The 26,870-nt window shown below is 37.6% G+C and overlaps 2 protein-coding genes across 2 annotated transcripts in view; both read right to left on the bottom strand.

Annotated features, from left to right (window-relative positions):
- Positions 1-26,870, bottom strand: part of HTR1F (5-hydroxytryptamine receptor 1F) — a 159,802-nt gene that overhangs the window by 18,828 nt on the left and 114,104 nt on the right. The gene's annotated exons all lie outside the window — the stretch shown is intronic.
- The window catches only part of LOC144301544 (uncharacterized), a 115,650-nt gene continuing 115,139 nt past the window's right edge, over positions 26,360-26,870 (bottom strand). Inside the window, exon 7 of the mRNA XM_077878676.1 lies at positions 26,360-26,845. The gene's annotated coding sequence lies outside the window, so the exon portion shown is untranslated. The remainder of the gene's footprint in view (positions 26,846-26,870) is intronic.

Consider the following 26,870-nt stretch of genomic DNA (forward strand, 5'->3'; position numbering starts at 1 on the left):
ACTTAATTCTATTTTTCTTTTGTAAATATGTTTAATTGGAAGTATTTCTCTTCTCTTGTCATCTTCAATTCACTTTCTCTCTTTTGACTTCCCTTACTTAGGCTTTATAAACTTTATAAAGTACAGCTTTATAGTAAGTGCTACCTTGATTAACTGAGTATCATAAATAAAACAAATGATTAATACTGACACTGATTGGATACCATTGGCTTGCTAGGGCTGATATACAAAGCGGTATATCTAGTAACATAGTGTAGTGATTAATTGTAGTGCTTAATTGCTGTCAGTGGAGAGTAATTGATTTGTCATCTTCAATTAATAATATTATAGAAAAAAATATTATAGAATGTTCAGCACTGAAACGCAAGACAGATAGAATAGAGCCATGACTTGGAGCTTTGCTTAAGCACAATATGGTCTTCCAGTCTGCTGGGTATTGACCATAATATGAAGAAAAGCATAACTTTTAAATTTGCATAAGATAGGCAGGAATTGACTGAAACATGTTAAGCTTAAATATATACTGGCCTTATGTGAATATATGGTATAAAGTAGTCACAATGTTAGATGAGACGGGTATCTTTCTATTTTCATTTTATTTAGTTGGCTTTACATAATGCTATGTCTTATATTTCTTTCTTTTACACAGTAAATTATCCTAAAATGCCAAGATACAGATTGAAGCACAGAGTTAAGATAGTAACATCTTAAGACTCAATCTGAAAATAATTATGAGAATTCTGTCTATATCTGAATAACAAGAAAGGAGAACTTCTCTTCATATATTTTGACTTAACTTCCATCTAAGAATACTGAAATTGCTACCAAATAGTTTTTCTCTTCTCCAAGATTTTTGGGCTAGCTTTTTATATGACTTTTTAAAAAAGAATTTATTTATTTATTCATGAGAAATACAAAGAGAAAGGCAGAGGCATAGGAAGAGGGAGAAGCAGGCTTCATGCAGAGACCCTGATGCGGGGCTCGATTCTGGGACTCTGGGATCACACCCTGAGCCAAAGGCAGACGCTCAACCACTGAGCCACTCAGGTGTCCCTTTATATGACTTACAAGTTCTTAGTAACTTGAAACACTTCTACTCTTCTCCTAATGTGATTACTACAATAGAAGTGGCTATTATTATCTCTGATTAGAAGTATTTTAATGCATATACTTGGAATTGACACTAATAAAGTCATGTATTCTGGAGAACATTATAAACAAATTAGGAGTTTGTTGGGTATTTTGGATATGGCATGGTTAAATGATGATTTGTGTATATTACCTAGATGTGACTTAGCATAGAACACATTTGAAATGTCATCTGAACAGAATGACAAAATATTGGAGAACACAATGCTTGAACCTCCTGGTTTGTTTCCTATGTTTTGAGCATCAGTTGATAAAATTTATTAAGCAATGAAATGTGTGTTAGGTTCTACATGTGTTACATATGCATAAAAGATGCAGCCCATCCCATCAAGGACTATCTTGTTTCTCAGTAGTTGGGGAAAAAAGACAAAAATTAATTTAGTTTCAGCATTATAGTTGGCACTCTGGATATAAAGACGAATATCTTGGGGTGCCTGGGTGGCTCAGTTGGTTAAGCACCCAACTCTTGATTTCAGCTCAGGTCATGATCTCAGGGTCATGAGATGGAGCCCCATGTTGGGCTCCATGCTTGGGTGGGGGGAGTTGCTTCTCTCCCTTTCTCTCTTTAAAATAAATAAATAATTAAATAAATAAATATTTAAAACAAATGAATATATCATTAAACATTTTCTCAAAGAGCTCACTATCAGGTTATACAGATCATTGCACTATGATGAGATAAGTGCATTATGGTAGCCATTTAAAAAAAATTTCCAAGTATCCAAACCTTTTCTTTCTTATAATAGTAGGGACATTAACAGCCATATTTATTGGATATTCATTATTAAAGATATTGATATTGAAGTTCTCTACCGGTTGGCAAATAAAATATTAAAAACTATATTAAGTGTTATATCTAAAAATATACATTCTAAAATAAGTAAATTAACTCAAGTCAATCAAGACAACTATTGAGGGATCCCTGGGTGGCGCAGCGGTTTGGCGCCTGCCTTTGGCCCAGGGCACGATCCTGGAGACCCGGGATCGAATCCCACGTCAGGCTCCCGGTGCATGGAGCCTGCTTCTCCCTCTGCCTATGTCTCTGCCTCTCTCTCTCTCTGTGTGTGACTATCATAAATAAATGAAAAAAAAATTAAAAAAAAAAAAAAGACAACTATTGAAAATTGTCCTCTTATTTACTGAGAATTGATAATAGAAATATCGACTATGGAAAAATCTCAGGCAGAATTTTGAATATAATTGCTGTTAGTTCTGTAGAGGTTGAGGGAGGTTTCAGTATGATGAACAATATTGCTGCTATTAAAAAATATCTCCTTCTTGAGACCACAAGTTCTGCAAAGATGTTGCCCATTGATCCCACTGAGGTGGTTACAGGGCCTGGTTGTGGTTCCTACATGGCAGCTAGTTTCCCTGGCTGGCTGCTGAGCAGAAAGTGGTGACCAAGACAGGAGCAATAGCTGCCTGCTGCTCAACAGCTGTGCAGTGTGCCAAGGTGGCATTGGTGAAAATTGTTATTGAGAACTGTTTCTGGATTCAGGTCACGTGGGACTCTGACATCTAGGTCCCTCCCTGGCCATGATGCACACACAGTGTGTCTAGCAGTATATAGTATGGTTCCCCTACCCACATTACAGCTTTATAATTCATCCCTTTGTATATCATTTCTTTTTGAATTACTCCAAATTTGAGTTTATCATCTATTTCCTGTTGAGAACTTGACTGATAATAAAAATTGTAACTCCTTGGCAATGATTGTAACTAACATTGATGAGTTTGGTAGTAAGCATGCATCCAAAGACAAGTGAATCTTAGTAATTTTGTAGGAGTTCCCAAGAAGGGGAATTTTTTATTTTTTCCACCGAACATTAAGCCATGATTATTTAAGTTTAGGTCTCTTAAAATGCCTTTGCCACCACATGAAGCCTGAGGATGAAGCCAGTACTTATAACCTGAAATGTACTATGTGATACATGCATTGGTAAATATGTAAGAAAAAAGCCATGATCATTCATGGAAGGTTGCAGCAATTCTGCCAGAGAAGACCAGAAAAGACCTTACACTGGAATTTAAATTTAAACTAAGGCTTGAAGAGTTTCCTGGGTCAGTAGTTGGTGGAGGGGAGTAGGTTGCTGTGAAGGCCTTTTGAGAGAGGAAACAATACGCAAAGATACAATATCTGGAGAAGTATGGTAGGAGAATGGTTTGAATGGATATAACAGTTTAGGTTGAAAACTTGGATAGGAAGTTGGAGTTTTATATACCATAATGCTGAAGGCCATGCAGAGCCATTGGAGAATGTGAAGCAGAATTAGGTAAAGGGTAGAGGCTAGGATAGGAGATTATTAAGTAGGCTAGGTGAAAGACAATGAGTCTCCAGCCAAGGAATGAAACAAAGGGATGAGGAGAGAAAACAGTTTTAAACCCTTTTTAGTGTATGATAGGGTTTGAAAGCTTAATTTGGGGGGTGGTGAAGTTTGAGGGAGAAGGAGCAGCTAGAATGATTCCTGTGTTCCATGAGGGGCAACTAGTTGGATGGTGATATCGTATACATGGAGGAAACACAAGAAAAGGTTTGGTGAGGAGGGAAAAGGATAGGGTCACGGTGAAAGTAATAGTTTCAAACACACTGAGACTAACATATAAGACAACCGATATGGGATTATCTAGAAGGCAGATCTGGATTGGAAATTTAATTCATCTATTATTAGCTGAATCCCTGTGTATCTATAAAATCACTAGGGATTGGTGAAGGCAATGCACTGAAGAATGAATAGAAGATGAAGAATTGGAGAAAGTCAGTATGAAGTGTTTCTTTAAGAGGTTTGATTATTAATGAAAAACTTAAAATTTAGAAGCTTTTCAAAAGGTAAAAAAAATGGAAAGTCTGGGTTGAGAGATTTGATTTTTTTAAAAACAAACATAATCTGGTGTACTTATGCAGCATGGGAACTAAAGCTCTCAGGCAAAGTGAACAGTTAAACTATAAACTTAATTGTCATTTATTTGTTTATTACACCTTTCCTCATTAGAATATAAGCTATGTAAGAGCAGAAACTTTAACTCCTGGCCCTAGTGCAAAATTTGGCTCATAATAGTCAAAAAAATTTGAGTGAATAATGAATGAAAAATACTCTGTGTTGATTGAGAGTGAGGAAAGTATTATGTTCTTTTATACATTGCTTACATAAACTGGTACAACCCCATGGAGACAATGTGGTGGTAACGTTTGATACAATCATTCTATTTCTAAGAATTTATCTTAGGAATATATTTTCATGTATAAGAAATGAATATGTCCGTCAATACATATAGATAAATAAATTATTGTGCATACTTATAATGAACAAATAAACTCTTTATATTCTGACATAAGATTTCTAAAACATATTTTAAAGGGAAAAATCAGAGGGTAAACAAGTATGTATGGTATTTTACTCTTTTTAAAACATAAAGAATATGTATGAGTACAGTTGCTTATTTATACATCCAGTATCTCTGGAAAAATACACAAGAAACTGATAACTGTGGTTATCTCTGGGAATAGAAATAGGGAAAAGCATTTGGAAAGAGATCCTAAAATTTTATACTCATGATGCATTTATCTACTTTTCTTTTTTTAAAAAAGATTTTATTTATGTATTCATTTCATTCATTTATTCATGAGAGACAGAGAGAGAGGCAGAGACACAGGCAGAGGGAGAAGCAGACTCCATGCAGGTAGCCTGATGTGGAACTGGATCCTGGGACTCCAGGGTCATGACCTGAGCTGAAGGCAGACGCTTAACCACTGAGCCACCCAGGTGTCCCACATTTACCTATTTTTCAAAAGTAATTAACAAAGAAAAAAAAGCAAACTTATTTGAGCACATACATCAGTTTTGTTTTAAAGATCTTATTTATTTATTTGACACAGAGAGAGAGAGAGAGCACAAGCAGGAGGAATGGGAGAGGGAGAAGCAGCCTCCTTACACAGCAAGGAGCCCTATGTGGGGCTCCATCCCAGGACCCTGAGATTATGACCTGATCCAAAGGCAGACCCTTAACCAACTGAGCCACCTGGATGGCCCTGAGCACATTAATTTATGTCAAACATCTTCCTTTTTTTAAAAATTTTTTTTTAATTTTTATTTATTTATGATAGTCACACACAGAGAGAGAGAGAGAGAGAGAGAGAGGCAGAGGGAGAAGCAGGTTCCATGCACCGGGAGCCTGATGTGGGATTCGATCCCGGGTCTCCAGGATCACGCTCTGGGCCAAAGGCAGGCGCCAAACCACTGCGCCACCCAGGGATCCCGTCAAACATCTTCCTAAGTACTTTGTATGATCTTATTTGAAACCAGAGGAACGAAGATAAGTGAAGGAAATAAATGTGTAGCTTGTGAATATGTGAGCACATTGGGGGAGGGTGGAAAGTGGGAGGAACTTGAAGATTTTCATATGTCATAGACTGTATCTTCTCTCTGAAGAGGAGACATTGTCATCTGTTGAGGGGGAGGAGGTAGGGATCATGAAGGGTGAGAAGAACATTTGGCACAGTTATAGAGAGTAGGAAGGGAATGATCAAAGGCAGGAAAAGATTCTTTGTATTGTTTAAGCTGTTTTGGCATAATTTTTATTATAGCGCAATTTTATTTTTTAAATAAAAAGATTTATTTATTTATTTTAGAGTGAGAGAGGGTGTGCATGTGCACGGGTGGGAGGAGGGGCAGAGGGAGAGAATCTTCAGGCAGACTCTCCACTGAGCATGGAGCCTGGCCCAAGGTGGGGCTTGATCCTACCACTCATGAGTTCATGACCTGAGCTTAAATTGAGAGTCAGATGCTTAAATGACTGGGCTGCCCAGATGCCACAGTCCAACTTTAATTTGCAAATGCTCTATACCCCTGGTATGAGAGAGGAAAATAAATGTTGGATTATATACTTTTTTTGTGGGAGAAGAACAATGAAGAAATTCACAGAAAAATAGCTAAAGTCAAATGATAACAACACCAATCAGAAAATAAGTTTATAACTGGAGGAGGTAGCAGCTGAAGGTAGCACCTGAAGAAAGGGGTGAATTTAATGAGTCAAGTGAGAATTTCAAGGCTGAGCTGTGATCTTGTCCAGTTGGTCACAAAATTTCTCTCTTCACCTGTGGTTTTCTGTTGCTCAGGCCACAGCCTGGAAAGGCAGCCCTCAGGGTAAAAATCTTTTCAGGATGTCTCCAGCTGGCCAGCTTTCACTGAGCAATCCTTACAAGGAAGCATCTGAACACTTCTGGCATGTTATTACCCAGGGGACTTGTTCTAGGTCTAACTCAGTTAATTATTCTCAAAGTGTAGGTCCTGGACCAGCAGCATCCACATCAAGTGAGAACTTACAGAAATGCACATTCTCATCCCCTCCCCTGGCACTGAATCAGAAACTTGGGGATGATATTAAAGCCTCTAGAGGTTTTGGACACATGCTCAAGTTAGAACCAACTGCTCTAGCTGTTTTCTCTCACCTGAGATAACCACTTGGTTAATTAACCCCATCACCTCCTTTACTTATTTTTTAAAAAAGATTTTATTTACTTACTCATGAGATACCTGGAGAGAGGGAGAGAGAGGAACAGACACAGGCAGAGGGAGAAGCAGGCTCTGTGCAGGGAACCTGATGTGGGACTCAATCCCAGGCCTCCAGGATCATGCCCGTGGCCAAAGGCAGGCGCTAAACCGCTGAGCCACCCAGGGATCCCCATCCATCACCTCCTTTAAGTCTTTGCTTTAAAGTCCCACTACTCTACTTAATATTTCTTTTTTTTAAATTATTTTTAAATTTAAATTCAATAAGCCAATATATACTACACCATTAATTCCAGATGTCTTTTTTTAAAAAAAGATTTTATTTATTTATTCATGACAGACACAGAGAGAAAGAGAGAGGCAGAGTCACAGGCAGAGGGAGAAGCAGGCTCCATGCAGGGAGCGCGACGTGGGACTCAATCCCGTGTCTCTGGGATCATGCCCTGGGCCGAAGGTGGAGCTAAACCCAGGCTGCCCCCAGATGTCTACTTAATATTTCAAACCACCTTTACTCTTCATCCTTCTTATATTACCTTTTCCCCTTCATCTTTCTCATCAGCTTTATTCTTTTTCCTTAGCTTTTATAATTTCCTGTAGTATATATTTATTTCGTATAAATGTTTTTGTCTAATTGATTTGAGTGCAGGGATCTTTGTTTTGTTGATAATGATCTCTTCCAAGTTCCCAGAACAGTGCCTGATGTATATAATAGGACCTTAATTGATATTTGTAAAATGATTCTTTGTCCACTGTCTAATGAAGAGCCATGTCCAAAGCAGTCACCTTTGTTTAATTTGTGGTGAAGCAATTGTCCAACAAGAGTCTCTCAGCCTGAGGCTTTCCCAGGTATGGGTTTCCAGTTGAGGTTTTCCAGGCTGTTTCCCTGGCAGTCTCCTTAGAATTCTTCTCTCTCAGTTGGTGATGAGACCTCCACCCTCACCCTTACACCTCCCTCACCTCCAGACACACTTCCTTATAGAAAGGGGGGAGGGGCAAGCTCTCAGCAAATCTATGATTTTCTTCAAATATTATCCTTACTTTCTAATTCTTACCCTCTTCAGCTTTACCACTGCAATAATCTTGAGGTAGTGAAGACTAAGATATATAAAGCTTGGTTTCCCTACTGCTGTCTCCATTCTGAACAGGGCAGAATTTGGTATAGCATCTTGTACTGGAATATGGTAGTTCCTATCTGTTTTTGTAAATGTCAGCCCAAATTAGAATGTTTATATTTTATTATTTATACTAGGTGGTCCTCCTGGCCTTTTTAGTCCATTCTTTATATTGTAGGCAAAGTAAGTCTTTAAAAACATGACTAGAGGCACCTAGATGGCTCAGTGGTTGAGCGTCTGCCTTTGGCTCATGGTGTGGTCCTGGGGTCCTGGGATCGAGTCCCACATCAGGCTCCCTGCAAGGAGCCTGCTTTTCTCCCTGGATATGTCTCTGCCTCTCTCTGTGTGTCTCATGAGTAAATAAATAAAATCTTAAAAAGAATAAAATAAAAACATGACTAAGTGATTCTTTTCTGCTCTTCAAAATTTTTGACTCCCCATTACACTTAAAATAAAGTCTAGATCCTTAATATTGCCCTGATGGCCCTTATGAATTGGTTCTTGCTCACATTTTCAGTCTCCTATGGTGTCACTTCTGTGTGTTTACTATTCCTGAGGCCACAGCCCTTTTTAAAACTTTTTTAAAACAAAGATTCTATTTTTAAGTAATCTCTACACCCAACATAGGGCTCAAACCCACAACCCTAAGATCAAGAGATGCAACCTTCACCAGCTGAGCCAGTCAGGTGCCCTGGGCCTTCGTAGTTTTGCTACTTGATAAAATCAAACTCCTTCCTAGGTTATGGCCTTTCGACTTGCTGTTCCCTCTGCTTGGAAGTTTCCCTCCTAGAGAACTGTTTTCTCCTCATTAAAGTTTTAGACACATTATTTCATTATATTACATTATTTTTCTTCATAGTATTTATTCCTGTTTAAAATTTTTACAGTTTTCTACTGTGTATTATCTGTTTCCCCTGTTAGAATGTGAGATTCATAAAAACAAGGATCTAGGCTTTTTGGTTCAGTGCTGCAATCTCACTGCCAAGAACAGTATCTACTATGTAAGATTTCAATAAATCAAACATTTTACTGTATGCCTCCCACATGCTAGGCCCTATGCTGGTAGGACCATTTTGATTAAAAGGGACACCCAGGTGGCTCAGTGGTTGAGCGTCTGCCTTCAGCTCAGGTGGTGATCCTGGGGTCCTGGGATTGAGTCCGGCATCGGGCTCCCTGCAGGGAGCCTGCTTCTCACTCTGTCTGTGTCTTTACCTCTCTTTCTTTCTGTCTCTCATGAATAAATAAATTAAAAAATCTTAAGAAAAAAAATTTTTTAGTCCCTGTCCTTAAGAGACTTTCAGTTACAGTATGAAAGAGACAAAAAAGAGCCAACTTTTCATGTGGTATAATAAATGTAGATAAAATCAAAGTGTAAGGGGTTCTATGGGAGTAGAGAACTAGTAGTGGGAACAGGGGTGTCAGGGGGTATGAGATAGGATTTCAAAATGCACAGACTGTTTCCTGACTGTTCATGTAGAGCTGAATGAGGGATGGAAAGACATAGGGGCACAGGGGGAGGGTGGTGGTTGGGTAGTAGGCATGGGTGAACTTTTCTTTCATTTTTGGTGCTTTTACACTGTCTGAGAACTTGACGTTGAAAGGGAGCCCCCTTGGACTTTTCTTACAGAATCTGTCCACCTCTGTCACTGCTTACTTTGCATAGATCTACATATCTAAAGTATAACAGCTTTTCTAAAACAAAATTGAGTGGTATCACGTGATGATGGTATTCTACTATGGTAGAAAGTCTATAATAATACTCAGAAAACTAAGTATAAATAAAATTTCTTCTCATACATTGTTTCTAGCATACTTGACTCTTAAAGTATTGATCTTTTTTGCTCAAAAAGGGCTTGAAAACCATAAACATGTATAATAAACAGAAGAATTAACAAACATGATTTAACCCATTTCTATTTAAATTTTATTATTGCTTGAATAGACATAGGTTAATATTTTAATGATCTGTACTGTAATAGGAGTTTTTAAAGTCAACAAATCATGTAAATAATTCTGGAAGCAAACCCTGTTTACAGATTGAATGAACAGAAAATTAATAGTATATGAGTTAGGGGCACCTGGGTGGCTCAGTCAATTAAGTGTCTGTCTCTTGGTTTTGGCTCAGGTCATAATCTCACAGTTATGGGTATAAGCCCCCACCTCCATTGGGCTTTGTGCCCAGTGCAGAGTCTGCTTCAGGTTCTCTCTTTCCTCTTCCTCTGCCCTTCTTTGCTCATGCTCTCTTTCCTTCAAATAAATAAATAAAATCTTTCAAAAAAAGAGTATATGAGTTAATGTATTTGAAAGATTTTCTAAACCCTGTTAAAGCAGACTTGTCTTAATCTTATGAATTTTAAAAAGCATGTAAAATAATCTAAGTAATCAATTAATACTTTAATTCTTAGATTACTAATGAAGTGGGCCTTTTTTTGCCTTTTAAGTTATCTTAAACTTAAAATTTAACTTATTTACCATTTTCTGTCAGATGTCAATTGTCATAAAATGATGAAAAAAATTACAGTGCAAAAAATGTCCATATGACAGACCATTATTTTTCTATCAAAGCTGAAGTTTAACATATAATCGAAACAAAATGCCATATTAGCAATCAATTTTCTCCTTTGAATAGAAAAAAGCTCACAAAAGTGTGAGAAAAAATGATTCAGAAGTTAATTATGCAGAAGTTCTGAAACCTGTCTTTGTGTCCTACTCTAAGAAGGGGAGGGCATAATATGAATTCCCTAAAGGAAATTTTAGTAGACAATTCAAAAGGTCATCTGTGATGCAGGAGAGCTAAGGGAAAATAGAGTGTTAGCAGTTTCAGCTGATGTGGCTCTAACCTGAGTAGGTCTACCCTTCCCTTAGTCAATAATCTTTGGGTATTGACTTGAAGAACACTTAATGGATACATGGATATTCCTTGCCTTGATCTCTCTTGGATAAATTTTTAAATTAAATTTTATAGGCTATTTACAATTAGTATTTTTACAGGCTATTTACAATTAGTGTTTTGCAGGTATAACATTTGGCATTTGTTTGTTTAGTATCTTCAAAATGTCTTGCAAAACTTGTATTACTCAGAGATTGTTTCCAGTTATCTCCTCAAGACATCATTATTATCTATTATCCTTGGAATATGTCTATTGACTTTACTTTTAAGAAGGCAGCTAACAATCAGAATGCTTTTTTGTCTGTATAGAAGGTCCAGAATGAAGTGGAATCCTCTCCCACATTTTGCTTTGGCTTTGTATGGTCCGGCTCATCTGTACAACTTCCATTCTTCTATTTCATAATTTGACATTAGCTACCTCTTTTTTTTTTTTAGAGACTCTTTTTTTTTTTTTAAGATTTATTTATTTGTTGTAGACAGAGAGAGAGAGAGAGAGGCAGAGACACAGGAGGAGGGAGAAGCAGGCTCCATGCAGGAGCCCGATGTGGGACTCGATCCCAGGACTCCAGGATTGCGCCCTGGGCCAAAGGCAGGCGCTAAACCGCTGAGCCACCCAGGGATTCCCTAGCTACCTCTTTTGACTGAAGTTTACTTTTATAATATGTGTGAAAAAGTGAATAGTGCAAAAAATGACAGGAAATGTCATTTGGAACATCTTTTTTGGAGACCATATTATGTAGCTTATAGTTTGCATAAAATGTAGGTCACTGGGGCACCTGGGTGGTGTAGTCAGTTTAACATCCAACTCTTGGTGTTTGCTCATGTCATGATCTCAAGATCATAGATCTCTGTGTTCAGCATGGAGTCTGCTTAAGATTCTCTATTCCCGGGATCCTTGGGTGGCTCAGCGGTTTGGCACCTGCCTTTGGCCCAGGGAGCCATCCGAGTCCCAGGATCAGTCCCGCTTCGGACTCCCGGCATGGAGCCTACTTCTCCCTCCTCCTGTCTCTGCCTCTCTCTCTCTCTCTCTCTCTCTCTCTCTGTGACTATCATAAATAAATAAAAATTAAAAAAAAGAAAAAGAAAAAGAAAGTAGTTTGAATTCCTGGATCCTGTTGCAAGGAGGGAAGGAAAGCCCAGGAAAATGGCCAGGGCTGGAAGAAGATCCTAGTGCTAAACAGAAGAAAGATGTGTTTAATTTCTTAATCTTCGTCTCTGAATGTTTACTGAGTTCCTAACAACTGTGAAGTCAGTTGCTCTGGGGCTATGAAAAATAAGAACCATTTGCAGACCTTGATTTCAAAGAGTCTACAACTCAGACAGAATGACAAAGCACATGTATTGCTAGATAGGCTTGGATCAGATACACCATGAATTTATGATAAATTAGGTTCTCAGGCCCTGGGGCGGTAGCATAAGTGATCTCTCCTGAATGCTTCCAATCTATGAGTTTGAGGAGTCAAAAACCCACTTTTTAGTTCTGAGCTACAAAATCATGGATTTCCAACACAGGAACAAATGTTGCAGGTAATACTCTGAGGCCAACAAAAATGTCAAAAATGAGGGTTGCAACCTGGCCAGGGGCAGGCTGTAGTTTTGTGTCACCGTGGAGTACACAACACATGGCAAAAGTCCCATCTTCTTCCTGTAGCCTTTACTGTAAGAACGAATGAAATTTAGTAGGATAACTCTGGGTTTATTAAATTCTTCCCACTTAGGCAATTAGGCAGATCAGGACAACTCAACACCTCCTTCTTACCTCATATTCTTATATACTATAAGAAGCTTTTCTGGAGATGTGGCAAGAACTGATTTCTATAATATGAAACTTTTTCAGAAATGGTATAAATGTTTCTGATTAATGTCCAAAAGCAATCCTTATTGAGAAGCACTGCATGTTGGTTCAAAAAAGATGTTTGAAGCAAAAGAAAATGTTCTTAGGGTAAATTTAGCTTATTCATTAAATAATCAACTATGAAAAACAAATAAAACAAAGATGGTTCAGGATCCCTGGGTGGCGCAGCGGTTTGGCGCCGGCCTTTGGCCCAGGGTGCGATCCTGGAGACCTGGGATTGAATCCCACGTCGGGCTCCCGGTGCATGGAGCCTGCTTCTCCCTCTGCCTGTCTCTGCCTCTCTCTGTGTAACTATCATAAAAAAAAAAAAAGATGGTTCAATGAATAAGAAGACCAATCATTCACATTTGATAGATTTATGTGGTTAGAAAGGTTAAAAATCTTTTGCTAATCTTCTCTATTTATTGAAAAATTTAGTAAAATATCATTATTAGAATATAAAATTGGTATTTAATCTTGAGCAAACTACTGAAAAAGATGAAATCACAGTTATTTGATCTAGTGAATTTATGAAAAAAGTAAAAAAAATGAAACACATTTGTTGGTTTTATTAAGGTGATATTTATTGTACATAAGGATCATTAGGTTTAACTGTGGAACCAAAAGGAGAAAGAACTTGGTGGTGGTGGTGTATGTGGAGGAGGCATTTGCTTAAGAACTATTAAGAAACAATTTAATTTTGATTATTTAAAAATGATCTTTTCTAACAAGGACAAAACAAATCGTCAGTTATATTCTGCATTTCTGTTTTCCCCCATTAATTAGATATTATAAAATTTTGTTGGTATAAATCTGAATATAAATATTGATATAAAATGCCAATCACGGCAATTGATATAATTTAGTTTTCAAAAAATTTCTCATTACTTTATATCTTGCTAATTTAATAAAAGGAAAAAATCTGTTATGTTTATAATGAATTAATTCACAATGCAGGTATACATTTAGCTCCTTTTTATTTTTATTTTTAAATTTTATTTTATATTTTAAGATTTTATTTATTTATTTTTTATTTTTATTTATTTATTTTTTAATTTATTTATGATAGTCACAGAGAGAGAGAGAGAGGCAGAGACATAGGCAGAGGGAGAAGCAGGCTCCATGCACTGGGAGCCTGACGTGGGATTCAATTCCGGTCTCCAGGATCGCGCCCTGGGCCAAAGGCAGGCGCCAAACCGCTGCGCCACCCAGGGATCCCTATTTATTTTTTATTTACAGAGTGTGTGCCAGTTGGGAGTTAGGGGGGTGCAGAAGGGCAGAGGAAGAGATCTCATGACTCAGATCATGACCTGAGCTGAAATCAAAAGTCGATGCTTGACTGAGCCACCCTCCTGCCTCCACTCCTTTTTTATTTTTAAAAGCATCTTTTTGACAGGGCAATTCTCAAATGTTGACTCAATTATAATGAAGTTCATGTTTTCTTTTTTAATGTGAAAGTCTTCCTTGACTTGTCTTTAGTTTTATGCTCAGGTATTTTGCATTCATTCAAATAAAAGCTGTTTATAGGTTTATGATTTTTAAAAAATGCAGTTTAAAGTAGGCCTTTGTAGCTATTTCTCATAGTATTAGTCTTCATTTCTCAAAACAGTTCCTGCAAAATTTATTTGCTGATGAGTTGTACATTTTTGTCCGTAAGTATTGCCATCCTAAGTCATTGCCAAATAAACTATTTTAAATTCCTACACATATCCTCATTTTTATTATCTGTTTGCAAAAAAATCAAAGTTTCTTTCCCTTTTTAATTGTGGCGTGTCAATATTTGAAAGCCAAAAAATCATTGATTTTCATTGCTTATATTCCATGTATGTTATTTTCAACGCAGTTTAGATATTTAGCACACTCAGGTTGCCAGATTTAACAAGTAAAAAAAAAAGAGAACGCCTAGTTAAATCTGAATTTCAGATAAACAATGAATACTTTTTTAGTATGTCTGGAATGCATATTTTGACAAAAATATTCATTGTTTATCTAAAATTTAAATTGGTGTCCTGCATTTTGTCTGGCAACCCTAACACATTTTATCATATTTGGTAGGATTTGTGTAAACATTCCATTCCTTTTTAGATCCTATCTCCTCTCTTTTACACTGTGTTTTGTATTTATTTTTAGATTACAAAATGAGAAAACAGTGAATTCAGTTGTATAATTTTTGCCATATAGGAGTTGTCACGCTGTGTAACACACTAGATCCTATATTTACCTGTGATACTTTAAAGTCATAAGAAAAATTCAATAGCACAAGTAGCCACAGTCTTGATTACACTTTAACTCTAACTGAATCTCTACTTTAACATTTCATCTCAGAATCTACTTTAAAACTTCCCCCACAGCTTTTAGACTTTGTCCCTTCATTGGAGTTGGCTGGGGATGGGCTATTCTCTAATGACATGAGGGAGCAAGTTAAAATGAGTTTTCTGGCTTTTGACTAGTCATCAATAATTTTTATTAAGCAGTATTTCTCAGGTTGTGCTCCTTGGACTTGGCTTTATAAATAACAGCTTTAGTTATTTGATGCTTCTGCAGGGAGGGTAGTCAACAAATTTAGGATATTATGGGTTAAAAGCATATCTCTACTATAGAACTTCTCTGAAGCTTTAGTATGCTACGTTTTGTTGGGCAACTGTAAGAGGGGACCACAGTATATTGCTTCCTTAGCTTTTTAAAATTTTTATTATAAACGTTTTGTGTGTGTGTGGTACACCAAGTACATTTTGTGAGACATTAGAGTTCTAAGAACACACTTTGGGAATTCTGAAGAAAGTCTCAGCTGGCTTTCATCTGATTTCCAGATCATAGGTGGCATAGGTGGCTTGAATATTAGAGATGGCCATCAGAAACCAGTCTCCCATAGTTATCAGTCAGGCTGCATCTAAGGGACAGATTTCAAATGGCCCACTCTGATCATTGGTGGGTTAGTTTAAATTGAATATACTCAATTAACAAGTAACAGGGAATAGAATATAGGGAGGGCACAGGTGTGGAATAAAAGAAAAATTGGAAATCACCTTTGTTGAGTATCCACTATAGTACAAGAATCCACACAAGGTGCCTATTTTCATAAAATCCCCATAAGAAAACAAGAGACTCTTTCATAGATGAAGAAATGGAGGCTCAGAAGTCTAGTGATTTGTCTTATTTACAGTTAAGGTGGCACAACTGGAATTTGATACAAGTCCTTTATGCATCAAACATGTACTCTTTCCTTATTCATAGAAATCCACTTAAAGTCAATTTCTTTTGACTTTTGCTTTCCCAAGAATTATCCAGACTACTTCAGTTTTGATAATTACCACTTAAAGCAGCTGTTCTCTTCTTCTTTTTTAAATTAATCACCTTGACAGCTACTATTTTTTGGTAATTTACAATGACTACTTCTTTTTGTGATTCATCTAGGATATTTTCCAAATTGCAGATCAGTAACCACTCACAAGGGTAAAAGAAGGCTCATAAGGTACTGAAAAGGCAGCTGTTAATTTGCTGGCTGCCATTTTGAAATCACCTGGGGACTTTTAAAAATCTTGATGCCTATGTCTCAGTCCTAGAAATCCTGATTTAATTGATCTGGGGTGTGGCACTTGGATTTTAAAACACTATCTAGGTAATTGTTATGTGCAGGCAGGCCTTGAGAATCACTGTTTTTAGGTGACCAAGATGAACTTATAAGTACTTTCATAAAGAAATAAAGGAAATACATCAATGTTACTTTTTGTTTAACAAACTCATTTTTTAAAAAAAAAATAGCTGCCCAGCCAATTTTTTCAGATGGAAAATGAGCAAGTTGCAACTTGGTATCTTTTCTTATTTAAATGATATTTATATTCAGTTGGGGTACTGTGGTGCAAAATATGTACTTATTTCATTAGTTAGGTTACTGAGTCATTTCTATTTAATCTGTAAAACTCATAATCCTCCCTAAACCATGGTGGTCTCACATCACATCTCAGTGTAAATTTAATTATCGTACTAAGAAAATCCCATTATCAAAACAGCATGAAATATCCCCATAGCAATGTCTTAAATGCTTTTGCTAATGCACTTTTTACATCTCACATTTGTGTCTCTCATACTAACATTGTCTGAAGTCTCATAGAATGAATTTAGGCAAACTACCACTTTCTCGCTGTAACTAAAACATTTTCAAATTCTTTAATTTTCGATATTAATTTTTTTCTAATTTGCAAAGCTGAAGAAAATTGAAGAAGACTTTATTAGATTTATTCTAGTATAGTATAATTTTAATTTATAAGAAAATGCTGGGCAGCCCAGGTGGCTCAGTGGTTTAGTGCCACCTTTGGCCCAGGGGATGATTCTGGAGACCCGGGATTGAGTCCCATGTCAGGCTCCCTGCATGGAGCCTGCTTCTCCCTCTTCCTATGCCTCTGCCTTTCTCTTTGTATGCAACCCAGATTACATATGTCTAAATACAAACTCTTGACTTTGACAACCACCCAAAACTATTAACTGGCTTGAATTATACATCTATGTTATTTGACATAATCAATCTTTCAGTCACTCAAGCTCAAGTTGAGGAAGGCAAGAACATACAGTGGTTAGGACTATAGGCTCTATAGCCAAAATCTGAGTTCAAAACTGCTCTTTAAATTCAATTCCCCCATCTATATAGTTGGGATAGTAATAGTTCCTAAATCTTTGTTTTGTTGGAAAGGTTACCTGAGCTCATGACTATAATGCAATCAGTGCACCATAGACTTGCCAGCGTTATTATCTCTGAATTTTCCCATGCTTCCTATACTGATTCAGTGCCACAGCTTGGCAATTTGAGCTTTTTGTCTTTTCAATAAATACTCGTTGTTATTATCATTACTATTACTGTAGTATTTTCTTTTTATTTTTTTTTAAGATTTTATTTATTTGTTCACAAGAGACACAGAGAGAGTGGCAGAGACACAGGCAGAGGGAGAAGCAGGCTCCATGCAGGGAGCCTGATGTGGGACTCGATCCCAGGACCCCAGGATTATACCTGGGCCAAAGGCAGATGCTTAACCGCTGAGCTACCCAGGGGTCCCCAATAACCCTATTTGGGGATTCTGTGTGCTCAAAGGCACACAGAATTATAGGTGTAAAGAGAGAAATAGACAACATAGTCAAAGTTAGAAAACCTCAAAACTGGGGCACTTGGGTGGCTCAGTTGGTTGTGGGGGACTCTTGGTTTCAGCTCAGGTCATGATCTCAGGGACATAAGATGGAGCCCGGCCTCAAACTCTGCACTCAGTGGGGAGTCTGCTTGAGATTCTCTCTCTCCCTTCCCTTTGCCTCTTCCCCCTGCTCACTCACTGCCCCCTCTCTAAAATAAATAAATCTTAAAAAATACAAAAAACTTACAAACACTTCTCTCAGGAAATGATAAAACATTTAAATCAAGAGAGAGAGAGAGAGAGAAAGAAAGAAACAGAAAGAAAAAGTAAGAACATAGAAAATCTAAACAACACAATCTTCTACCATGGTCTAATTTATATTTACAGAACACCTGACAACTGTGAAGTATACATGAGATATTTAGTAAAAACCCTAAGTATTTGGAAATTGAACAACACATTTCTAAATAATCCATGGGTCAGATAAGGAATTGTAAGGGAAGTATAAATATTTTGAAATGAATGATAATAAAAATACTATATATAAAAATTTCAGGAGACAATTAAATAGTTCTTAGAGGAAAATTTAAATCTTATTGCCTGTATTAGAAATCAATGACTTAAGACTGCAACTCAAATTTCACATATGAGTGAAATCATGTAGTATTTGTCTTTCTCTGACTTACTTTGCTTAAGGGGTGGTGGTGAGGGGGGAATTAGAGAGGAAAACCAGAAATCAGACTCTTAACTATAGAGAGAAAACTGAGGGTTAGTGGAGAGGAGCCGGGCAGGGGAATGGGTGAAATAGGTGAGGGGGATTAAGGAGGCACTCATGATGAACACTGGGTATTGTATCTAAGTGATGAAACACTAAATTCTAGTGAAGTTAATATTACACTGTATGTTACCTAACTGGAATTTAAATGAAAGCTTGGGAAAAAAGGACTACAACTCAATAAACTAGAAAAAGAAGAGCAAACTTAATCCAAGTATTGGACAAAAGGAAATAATAAAGAGCAGAAATCAATGACATAAAAAAAGATAAAAATAAAGAAAATTAACAGTCAAAAATGATTTTTTGAAAAGATAACAAGTGATGAAATTCTGGATTAATTAAGAAAAATAAAAGATTAAATCCAAATTAGCAATATCAGAACTGAAAGAAAAGTTTTCCATACAAATCGTACAGATATTGAAAGGATAATTAAGAGAATATTAGGAATAATAATGCCAACAAATTAGACACTTTAGATACAATAGACAAATTTCTTGAAGAACACTATGAGATACTAGAGAATATTTATATTGGTCTCTGCCCCAGTTCCTGACACAGGGCTCCTAAGACTCTTGTAAATTCCTAAGTCCTAGGAGAGCATCTTTTGTTCTATTGAGGTAACTCTGGGTGGGTTCCTGGATGAGGGCTGGTCACCGGAAAGACCAAGCCCTGATTAGGAACTTGGCTCTTTGAGTTCCACCCCTCCTCCTCCACAGAAGTGAGGAGGCTAGAAATGAAGTTAATAATTAATTATGTCTATGTGAAGAAGCCTCCATAAAAACCTCAGTAGTATAGAGACCCTATGGTGAGTTTCCAGGCTGGTGAACACATCCATACCAGAGGTGGCACACCCTAATTCCACAGGGACAGAAGTTCCTGACCTAAGACCTTCCCAGACCTTGCCTGTGGTATTTCTTCATCTTTGTATTGTTATATTTTTAATAAACTGGTAAAGGTAAGTAAGCATTTCTCTGAGAGTAGTTAGGGGTCCCCCCCCAAAAAGAAACATAGCTTCCAGGACACAAGAAAAACCATTTTTAAGGCCCCAGCTATCTTCATGGTCTATACCCACTGGCTCTATCTGCCCAAGAAAATTTCTTGCAGAACTTACTAGAGGCATTGGAATTATAAAGAAATGCAAAAAATTCAGTAGCTAAGGATTTTAAGGAAACAAAGGGATGTGAAAACTAGCAATCTCTATCAGGCCAAGAAATAGCTTAACTACATCAATAGTGAGACTCAGTGCTATTTCAAAAGTAGAGATTGACCTAGCACACATTCTTGAGTCATCTTTGCAGGATTCAATCCCCTTTAAGCACTTAAACACCAGACTAGCTGAAGCCAGAGAACTGATGCTGCTGACCCTTGCTGGCCCTCAGGACTTCAGTCAACTAGATTCTGTCAATTTAGGATAACTTTTGCCCCAATTCTATACTGAATTCTCCTTTGCCAAGCTCCTTCTTGGTTTTTATTCAAATACTACACAAGTGCCAACACTTAAGAGTTTATATGAATATATGCCAGCATTTTCTCAAATATGAATAAATTAAGGTTCCATTAACTTTGTGAAATAATATTTTATCATTTTTTAAAAGGATTTTATTTATTTATTTGACAGAGAAAAAGAGCATAGCAGGGAGAGGGACAGGGGGAGAAGCAGGCTCCCCACTGAATAGGGAGCTGGACGTGTGGTTCGAACCCAGGTCATGACCTGAGCCTAAGGCAGACAACCAACTGTGCCACCCAGACACCACTACAGTTTTATGAAGTATTTTTTCTTGTTACTTAAGATACTTTTATTACAAAAAGTATGGAGGCCACAGATAAAGGGAAAGAAGAGCTAAATTTCCTATAATCAACATTGTGATTTTGAGATAAAATGAGTATCTATATCAGTCAAACAAATGGACTTACGTATTTTCTAGTGGGTCATAAAACAAGTTCATTATTAAGAGGATCAGCTGCTCTGAACCATAAACAAAACTTATTTCAGTTGTTTATGTTCCATGACTTCATGCATAAATCAACTTTAAATTATTTATTTTTGTGCTGTGTAATTCACTCTAACTCTTATGTTTTATAACTTACTATTTTCAGAAGTTTTGCTGCATCATTTGGTTAGAAATATCACATATTTTTCTTCTATTCTCTGATCAGTCTTTGTCTTTTACTGGATTTCTCAGAAACAGACCCTGAGATGAAGATTTTTGTGCAAGAGATTACTGAGGAGGTTATATCCTGGGAGAAACCAACAAGAGACTTGGGGAAAGAAGCCAAAATGCAAAGTCTACTCACTGAGGGTAGCCTCAGCCTGATTTCACAAGCTGGGGTGTACATATCACCTCAGAGTTGTCCTGATCAAGGCACAGGTTGCATGTCCGGGCACCAGTCACTGGCTTTCACTTTGGGGTATGGGGAATGGGGCCATAAACTCGCAGGTACTTCTAGCTCTCTACACAGGGGACAGAGCAATGCCAGGAGCTCAAGGGGAGTCCTCCGCTCAAGGGATGCTGCAGGTAGAGGATCGAGGGTGTTATTTCACGGAAAAAACATTAGAGATCTGAGGGGATCCAGGTGGAGCACCAACAGTTTCTGCTACAACATGGCATAGCATTGTTTGGCAAATGAAAGATCTCAAAAGTTAGCTTCTTTGTTACACTCCTCATATTATCTCAACTTCCATTCATTTTTTGTTATGGTTACTATGCTATTTCTATATTCTGGATACAAATATTTTACCATTTATATGTTTTTTTGTGTGTATTTTTTTTATTGGAGTTCGATTAGCCAACATACAGCATAACACCCAGTGTTCATCCCGTCAAGTGCCCTCATCAGTGCCCTTCACCCAGTCACCCCACCCTCTGCTCACCTCCCCTTCCACCACCCCTTGTTCATTTCCCAGAGTTAGGTGTCTCTCATGTTTTGTCACCCTCACTGATATTTTCACTCATTTTCTCTCCTTCCCCTTTATTCCCTTTCACTATTTTTTATATTCCCCAAATGAATGAGACCATATGTTTGTCCTTCTCTGACTTACTTCACTCAGCATGGTACCCCCTAGTTCCATCCATGTTGAAGAAAATGGTGGTTCTTTGTCGTTTCTAATGGCTGAGTAATATTCCATTGTATATATACCACATCTACTTTATCCATTCATCTTTCTATGGACACTGAGGCTCCTTCCACAGTTTTGCTATTGTGGACATTACTGCTATATACACTGGGGGACAGATGTCCAGCCGAATCACTGCATCTGTATATTTGGGGTAAATCCCCAGCACTGCAATTGCTGGGTCATAGGGCAGTTCTAGTTTAACTCTTTGAAGAACCTCTGCACAGTTCTCCAGAGTGGCTGCACCAGTTCACATTCCCACCAACAGTGCAAGAGGGTTCCCCTTTCTCCACTTCCTCTGCAACATTTGCTGTTTCTTGTCTTGTTAATTTTCCCCATTCTCACTGGTGTGAGGTGGGATCTCATTGTGGTTTTGATTTGTATTTCCCTGATGGCAAGTGATGCAGAGCATTTTCTCATGTGCGTGTTGGCCATGTCTATGTCTTCCTCTGTGAGATTTCTCTTCATGTCTTTTGCCCATTTCATGATTGGATTGTTTGTTTCTTTGGTGTTGAGTTTAATAAGTTCTTTATAGATCTTGGAAACTAGCCCTTTATCTGATAGGTCATTTGCAAATATCTTCTCCCATTCTGTAGGTTGTCTTTGAGTTTTGTTGACTGTATCCTTTGCTGTGCAGAAGCTTTTTATCTTGATGAAGTCCCAATAATTCATTTTTGCTTTTGTTTCTCTTGCCTTTGTAGATGTGTCTTGCAAGAGGTTGCTGTGGCCAAGTTCAAAAATGGTGTTGCCTGAGTTCTCCTCTAGGATTTTGATGGAATCTTGTCTCACATTTAGATCTTTTATGCATTTTGAGTTTATCTTTGTGTATGGTGTAAGAGAATGGTCTAGTTTCATTCTTCTGCATGAGGATGTCCAATTCTCCCACCACCATTAATTGAAGAGACTCTCTTTTTTCCAGTGGATAGTATTTCCTGCTTTGTTGAATATTAGTTAACCATAAAGGTCCACTTCTGGATTCTGTTCCATTGATCTATGTGTCTGTTTTTGTGCCAGTACCATACTGTCTTGATGATCACAGCTTTGTAGTACAACTTGAAATCTGGGATTGTGATGCCCCTGGCACTGGTTTTCTTTTTCAATATTCCCCTGGCCTTCAGGGTCTTTTCTGATTGCACACAAATTTTAAGATGATTTGTTCCAACTCTGAAGAAAGTCCATGGTATTTTGACAGTGATTGCATTAAATGTGTAAATTGCTCTGGGTAGCATTGACATTTTCACACTATTAATTCTTCCAATCCATGAGCATGGAATATTTTTCCATCTCTTTGTGTCTTCCTCAATTTCTTTCAGAAGTGTTCTGTAGTTTTTAGGGTATAGATCCTTTCCCTCTTTGGTTAGGTTTATTCCTAGGTATCATATGCTTTTGGGTGCAATTGTAAATGGGGTTGCCTCCTTAATTTCTCTTTCTTCAGTCTCATTGTGAGTGTATAGAAATGCCACTGATTTCTGGGCACTGATTTTGTACCCTGCCGCACTGCCGAATTACTGTATGAGTTCTAGCAATCTTGGGGTGGAGTCTTTTGTGTCTTCTATGTACAGTATCACGTCATCGGCGAAGAGGGAGAGTTTGACTTCTTCTTTGCCAATTTGAATGCCTTTGATTTCTTTTTGTTGCCCGATTGCTGAGGCTAGGACTTCCAGTACTATGTTGAATAGCAGTGGTGAGAGTGGACATCCCTGTCGTGTTCCTGAACTTAGGGGAAGGCTCCCAGTGTTTCCCCATGAAGAATGATATTTGCTATGGGATTTTTGTAGATGGCTTTTAAGATGCTGAAGAATATTCCCTCTATCCCTACACTCTGAAGAGTTTTGATCAGGAATGGATGCTGTATTTTGTCAAATGCTTTCTCTCTATCTATTGAAAGGATATCATTCTCGTTTTTTATCTTGTTGATATGTCTATCACGTTGATTGCTTTACGAGTGTTGAACCAGCCTTGCATCCCGGGGATAAATCCCACTTGGTCATGGTGAATAATCTTCTTAATGTATTGTTGGATCCTACTGGCTAGTATCTTGTTGAAAATTTTTGCATCTGTGTTCATCGGGGATATTGGTCTATAATTCTCCTTTTTGGTGGGGTCTTTGTCTGGTTTTGGAATTAAAGTGATGCTGGCCTCATAAAACAAGTTTGGAAGTATTCCGTCCCTTTCTATCTTTTGGAAAGCTTTAGTAAATAGGTATTGTTTCTTCTCTAAACGTTTGATAGAATTCCCCTGGGAAGCCATCTGGCCCTGGACTTTTGTATCTTGGGAGGTTTTTGATGACTGTTTCAAATACCCCCCTGGTTATCGGCCTGTTAAGGTTTTTTATTTCTTCCTGTTCCAGTTTTGATAGTTTGTGGTTTTCCAGAAATGTGTCCATTTCTTCTAGATTGCCTAATTTATTGGCATATAGCTGCTCATAATATGTTTTTAAGATCATTTTATTTCCTTGGTATTGTTGGTGATCTCTCCTTTTTCATTCATGATTTTATTAATTTGAGTCTTTTCTCTCATTTTTTTAATAAGCCTGGCTTATTACTTCTTTCAAAGAACCAACTCCTGGTTTTGTTGATCTGTTCTACAGTTCTTCTGGTCTCTATTTCATTGAGTTCTGCTGAATCTTTATTAATTCTCTTCCTCTGCTAGGTGTAGGATCTATTTGCTGTTTCTCCAGCACCCTTAGGTGGAAGGTTAGCTTTTGTATTTGAGTTCTTTCCAATTTGTGGATGGATGCTTGTTTTGGGATGTATTTCCCCCTCAGGACTTCTTTTGCTGTATCCCAAAGATTTTGAACAGTTGTATCTTCATTCTCATTAGTTTCCATGAATCTTTTTAATTCTTCTCTAATTTCCTGGTTGACCCTTTCATCTTTTAGCAGGATGGTCCTTAACCTACATGTGTTTGAAATCCTTTAAAACTTGAGTTGGCAGATGCCCTGTCTTACTGTCACTCAAAGAGAGTCAATCCAAAACTTCTTGTGATTTAGTTCTAGTTTCAAAGCATTATGGTCTGAAAATATGCAGGGGACAATCCCAATCTTTTGGTAACAGTTGAGACCTGATTTCTGACCCAGTAGGTAGTGTATTCCAGAGAAAGTCCCATGTGTACTTGAGAAGAATGTGTATTCAGTTGCGTTTGGATGTAAAGTTCTGTAGATATCTGCGAAATCCATCTGGCCCAGTGTATCATTTAAAGCTCTTGTTTCTTTGGAAATGTGCTTAGAAGATCTGTCGATTATATAAAGCGCTGTGTTCAAACCACCAAGTAGAAGTGTGTTATTATCTAAGTAAGTCTTAACTTTGGTAATTAATTGATTGATATACTTGGCAGCTCCCACACTCGGGGCATATATATTCATGATTGTTAGGTCTTCTTGTTGGATAGATCCTTTAAGTATGATATAATGTCCCTCTTCATCTCTTACTACAGTCTTTGGGATAAACTTTAATTTATCTGATGTAAGGATGGCTACCCCTGCTTTCTTTTGAGGACCATTTGAATGGTAAATGGTTCTCCAACCATTTATTTTCAGGCTGTAGATGTCCTTACATCTAAAATGAGTCTCTTGTAGACAGCAAATAGATGTGTCTTGCTTTTTTATCCAGTCTGAAACCCTGCGCCTTTTGATCAGGTCATTAAGTCCATTCACGTTCAGAGTTACTATTGAAAGATATGAATTTAGTGTCATCATATTACCTATTCAGTCCCTGTTCTTGTGGATTATTTATTTAGGCTTCCTCTTTCTTTGAGAGTTCTCCTTCATATTTCTTGCAGAGCTGGTTTGGTGGTCACATATTCTTTCAGTTTCTGCCTATCTTGGAAGCTCTTTATCTCTCTTTCTATTCTGAATGACAGCCTTGCTGGATAAAATATTCTTGGTTGCATGTTCTTCTTATTTAGGACCCTGAATATATCCTGCCAGTCCTTTCTGGCCTGCCAGGTCTCTGTGGAGAGGTCTGTTGTTATTCTGATACTTCTCCCCATAAATGTTAGGGATCTCGTGTCTCTTGCTGCTTTTAGGATTTTCTCTTTATCTTTGGAATTTGCAAGTTTCACTATTAAATTCAGGTGTTGAACGGTTTTTATTGATTTTAGGGGGCAACCTCTCTATCTCCTGGATCTGAATGCCTGTTTCCTCTCCCAGATTAGGGAAGTTCTCAGCTATGATTTGTTCAAATACAGTTTCTGGACCTCTGTCCCTTTTGGCGCCCTCGGGAACCCCAATTGAAGGTAGATTTTTCCTCCTGAGGCTGTCATTTATTTCCCTTAACCTATCCTCATGATCTTTTAATTGTCTCTTTTTTCCTCAAATTCCTTCCTTGCCATCAACTTGTCTTCTATGTTGCTCACTCATTCTTCTACCTTGTTAATTCTCATCGTTAGGACCTCCCGTTTGGATTGCAAATCATTTAATTGATTTTTAATTTTGGCCTGATTAGATCTAAATTATGCAGTCATGAAGTCTCTTGAATCCTTTATGCTTTTTTCTAGAGCCTCCAGTAGCTTTATTTTTTTTAACTTTTATTTATTTTATTTATTTATGATAGTCACAGAGAGAGAGAGAGGCAGAGACATAGGCAGAGGGAGAAGCAGGCTTCATGCACCGGGAGCCTGATGTGGGATTCGATCCCGGGTCTCCAGGATCGTGCCCTGGGCCAAAGGCAGGCGCCAAACCGCTGCACCACCCAGGGATCCCTCAATTTATTCTTTTAAAAGATGCTCTGATTCTGTCATAAGAGATTCTGCTACTTAGAGCAATTCAATAACTACCATTTTCAGGAAACAAAAGGAATGAAATTGATGACTCTTGGATTAAAATGCCAGTGAATCTTGTGTTTTGTGAAAAATAGCCACATTGTTGTGTTATTGCTAGGAAATGTTTGAAATGTTTATGTAGTTAACTAGCATCATCTGGTCAGGGAAGTCTTCTCAGGATCCCATCCACAGAGAACTCTAATTTGTTTATTTAAATATTACTTTAAAAATTCCCCAAATGGGAACTGCAATATTTTAGTCATGATGATGTAATTAGTTTCCAAGAAGCATCGGATAGCTTAAATGTATTTGAAGGCTGTAATATAGTTGCTATATTCTGAATGAAATTATGAGAGAATTCTAGAAATAATTAGGATTATGTCCATTTCCCTTCTCATACCCTGTGTCCTTTTCCCTATGCTCTAGTTTCCATAAGTCTTATGTGAACTGTACTTAAAGATGCCAAATCCATGTCTGCTAAATGAATGAAAGAACAAAACACATAGGTCCCTGTGAATCCTTAGAATTTAATGCTCATCTTCTTCTCAGGCAAAGAGACTTGTTATTCCTCAAATTGCCTTATACCTGCCAAGAGAGATTAGTCCTGTAG

This window comes from Canis aureus, chromosome 30 (genome assembly GCF_053574225.1).
Source record: "Canis aureus isolate CA01 chromosome 30, VMU_Caureus_v.1.0, whole genome shotgun sequence".
In the NCBI taxonomy this organism is placed as follows: Eukaryota; Metazoa; Chordata; class Mammalia; order Carnivora; family Canidae; genus Canis; species Canis aureus.